This window comes from Miniopterus natalensis, chromosome 7 (genome assembly GCF_054644295.1).
Source record: "Miniopterus natalensis isolate mMinNat1 chromosome 7, mMinNat1.hap1, whole genome shotgun sequence".
Lineage (NCBI taxonomy): Eukaryota > Metazoa > Chordata > Mammalia > Chiroptera > Miniopteridae > Miniopterus > Miniopterus natalensis.
The window spans coordinates 57,765,729-57,770,033 of record NC_142087.1 but is presented as its reverse complement, the minus strand read 5'-3'; the positions used below and the strand labels follow the sequence as shown (position 1 = coordinate 57,770,033).

Sequence of the window (4,305 nt, the reverse complement as noted above, 5' to 3'; positions counted from 1 at the left end):
CTACAATTTATAGTCAGGATCAAAGACACAGGATAAATTTGTTTTAAATGAGGAAAGTTTATGAATTAATTAAACTATTTTTTTTTTACTAGGAAAAATAATTTCAGCCTAGTGCTATAGAACTTACAAGTTCCTTTGTTCCTGGGGGTTGAAATTTTATGGAGATATAGACAACAAAAGAGATTGACAACTTGTAATGCGTCTGAAGAAGGGAAAAACCGAATTGTTAAAAATGAACAATTGTTCACTTTGGTATATTTAGTCAATAGGTATTCTGAAAGCCTGGCATATATAGAGCCCAGATGTGTAAGATAAACTTCAACCCTCAGAGCAATTGTTTTCAGCTCTGAGTTGTAGAAATATTCTATGTCGTCTTTTTTCAGCTCACCCAATCAAAATGTTTGCTCTGCTACGATGTAATTGTTTTTTATAATAAAGCATCTTGCTTCATGGAAAAGGGGGTGTGAGGCTAAAGTGTGTTTCACACTTATTGTATTGATTTCTTTCCCCTGGAAGAATTTTCATAGAAGTGGGAGCTAAGGAAGCTCTAAGAATATAATTCTGAAACCTAAACATAACTGAAGAAATCCAGCACTGACCTCAACTCTCATTCGCTGGAGTAATGCCCATTGTTTTCTGACTGCCACCAGCACTGTGGCTGGCCCAGATATTACACATTATGGGTCCCTTAATCAATTGTCACTGCCACAGAAATAAAGAGAGCCACTCCACTGGGGTTTCATAGTATTAGCTCTCACTTGCTGTTTCAGTAGAAGCTATCACAGTTCAGGAATGGAAATCAGATATATTAACAATTTCAAGTTGTAAAACAATGAATTGCAGGAAAAAAAATCAGAGGGGTACGGGTGTGGGTGAGTGTACACATTTTTTTCAATCCTAGTGAAACCTGTGTTTTTCATAGAATTCCTCAAGTCTCAAAGGGGACACTGCTCATTTCTCCTTGATCACCCCCACCCCCACCCACCCATGCACACACACACACACGGATACTCGCACATCCAAATCTACTGTTTTTGCTTGTCTCATTTCCTCTCTTGAGCTTTCTTTTGCTTGAGATTTTTCTATTTGTTTGTTTCTTGTTTTTGTGGGGGTTTTTTGAGCTGGTAATTTGTTTTCATTCTTTCATTTTTACTGGTGAATTTGTTATGAATTGTCCTCTGACCACTGCTTTAAGTGTACCCAGGGGTTCTTTAGGTAGTGCTTTGGTTATTTAATTCTGTGGTTTCAATCCATATTTCCTTGTTTCACCCAAGAGTTGTCTAATAGGTGTTTTTTTTAATTTCCTGATGAAAGGGCCTTTTACTTTTCTGATTTGTTAATTGCTAGTTATACTGCATTGCAACTAGAGACTACTATTGGTAATATTTCTGTTGGTAATGTTATAGGACATTTTGATGTGTTCCCTGTGAACTAATGTATGAAAGACTTTCTAAATGTTCTGTAAACACCTGAGAAGGAAGTAAGTCCATTTTCTACTATCAGTTTGGTATATGATGATACGCCTATTTTATTGTTTATGTTATTTAGGTCTTCTGGCTCCTTAATTATTTTTGGTTCCTCCACTTGATCTGTCTTGATAAGAGATTGCTGTATTATTATAATGTTTCTATCTATGTTCTACCACTTATATTTATATATTTCATATCTTCATTTTGACTTGTGGCATTTAGGATTAAAAAGTATCTCTCTTATCAATATCATTGCTTTTATTTTTGGCTTGAATACTGCTTTATCTAATAGCAAGTTCAAATCCCTCCTTTCTTACTGTTTGTGAATTCAGTGTACCTTTGCCTATTTTCTTTCTTTGTTTTTCTAATCATTTTGTTTTAATTATATCCCTTGTATACAGCATATGGCTGTGTAATGCTTTGTAAAACAAGGTGGAAAACACACTCTTTTAATAAGTAAGTTAATTCACATTTATTGATATGACTATAATGTCTCAATTCTCTTGATCTACATTCTGTCACAATATTTATAGAATTATGTACGTTAGGTCATACTTCTCACACTTATTTCTTTACAAAATGTGTATTATTTGCTCTTTAGTTAAAAGTAATTAGGGAGAATTATATTTTCATTCTAATGTTTACCTTTGAGTTTTTTAATTATTAAGTTTACGGGGATGACATTGGTTAATAAGATCATGTAGGCTTCAAGTGTACATTCCTGTGATTTGTATATTGAATTGTGTGCCCACCACAAAGTATCATGTCTGTACATCACCTTCTACCCTCACTCATGCCACTTTTGTTGTTCCTTGTGTGTTTTCAATAAATCTAATGTATGTTATTTGATCTTTTGCCTGGTGGCCTTGAGAGTTTTGGTTTTTTTTTTGTCGTTTTGTTTTGTTTTTTGAAGTCTAATAACTTTACATCTCCTAATGTCTTTCTTGTGAATAATAGGCATATTCAGCAATAAGAATATAGCTTCATTATTGAAGTTAAAACCTGTAAGAGGCCTTACATATTATCTGGTATAACTAGAATTTGAAAACTTAAACAACCTCTAAAAATTGTCATAGATACTGACCAAGTTACCAGAAGCCAAGTCTCTTGATTCTCAGCCCTGTGATATTTTTTGTTTTCTTTGCATTCAATGTGTGTTCATTTATTTTACACTTACAAAAGAAACTGCCCACCTCTCTGCCCCATCCTCCCCCAAAATAGTCTCTTTTTATAAACATTTAAAAATTAAAACCAAATAAAAATAGAGGAGTTAATTTTAGTACAATGATTTTCCAATGTAGCTCTCATAATTATTAAAGTTTAAATCTCTTACACGTGACCAATGCCCAAGTGACTTATAGACCAGTAAGAAAAATTCTTTATTACAAGTTAGCAAATTCTAGTGCAAAAATAATCCATGTGTTGGAATAGCCTTTCCTTTTCAAAATATGGAATGCTTCATGAGTTAGTCATGCTTGCTCAGGGGACCATGCGAATCTCTGTATCATTCCAATTTTAGTCTATGTGCCGCTGAAGCAAACACCTGTGCTGTTTCTTATGCTTTAATGCCTAGGTTGTATGAGCAAATGCTTCAACAGAATCAAGAACTACATAGTCATTAAGTGCTTAGTTCTCTAGCCTAAACAGAAAACTCAGATTCTATGTGCTTCCTGTAAGTTACGTTTGTACCAACCAGAGCTTCTAAATAGCACTGAGAACACAGGTAAAACAGTGTTACTTGAACAAACCAGTCAAAGACAAGAAAAACTGTTCCTCATACCAGCTAGTAAATATGATTCCCAAAAAGTTTTATGAAATATTGAAAATTATTGTCAACCTATATTTCCACCTTTATGGATTGGTAGTTCTCCATAGATCCATGAACTAGATGAAAAGCCATGAACTTGATTTTTTAGATCCCTTTTAAGTAGGACATCCTTTGTTTTTCTGATAGTATATATCAAATCATCTGTGTTATTCAATAAAAGTCCAAAAACACTCACTTCGTTACAAATATGCTAACTGACAATAGGGAGTTTGGATCCTGATGTATTCATAAAGAATTCTTTTCCTCCATCATGCAAAAAAAAAAAAAAAAAGTTTTGAAGGTAGGCTAAAGACTGATTGGGATGAACCTTCCAGCTCTCAAATACTTGAGCTGAGTTTTAATGTGGCCCTCAAATCTGAGATGAAATAAACAGTTTGGTTCTTCTAGAGACATGTATTTGTCACCACCCTCACCCATGGGCATTGCATACGTATGTGCACACTGCCCTGTCTTAGGAGAAAAAAGGTAAGACCTTCTGTTTATAAGATGGTTTTCACAGGAGTGACATTTTCCCATGTTGTATTTAATTTTCCGCCGATGCACTTACAAGTTTTCATGAACAGCTGAATGCAACCGTGACTCTAACCCTGAACAAAACATGACTTTCCCCTTAGAGCCGTTGGTGCTGAAACAATGGCAGGAATTTAAACACTCGCCACCGGTCCTTTTCCACAGTGAAGTTTCTCACAGCAAAGTCACCACCAACTTTTGACCTCTGGACCCAAAGCGCATCCATTGCCCAGCGAGCAGGGCTGGAATAGCGAACCGGCAGCAGGACTTGGCTCTCTCCCAGTCAACGTCCTATCGTAGGTTGAAAAGCAATTTGCCCAGTATTTCAACTGCCAGGGAGAATTCTTTATTAGCTTTCGGATGGGTTTGCCTTTCAATCGGATGATTTGAATGGCTTCTGTGGTAGGAGAGATGCTGCCCTCAGATAATGATTTTGCATTTCACCTCATCATTAAAGCGCTGGACCTCAGGGGAAGTCACTGTGCCTTTTATGAAGGT

The 4,305-nt window shown here is 35.7% G+C and overlaps 1 pseudogene; it reads right to left on the bottom strand.

Annotated features, from left to right (window-relative positions):
• Window positions 1-2,911: 2,911 nt before the first annotated feature.
• Window positions 2,912-3,012, bottom strand: LOC148092772 (U6 spliceosomal RNA; annotated as a pseudogene).
• Between the last annotated feature and the right edge of the window lie 1,293 nt (window positions 3,013-4,305).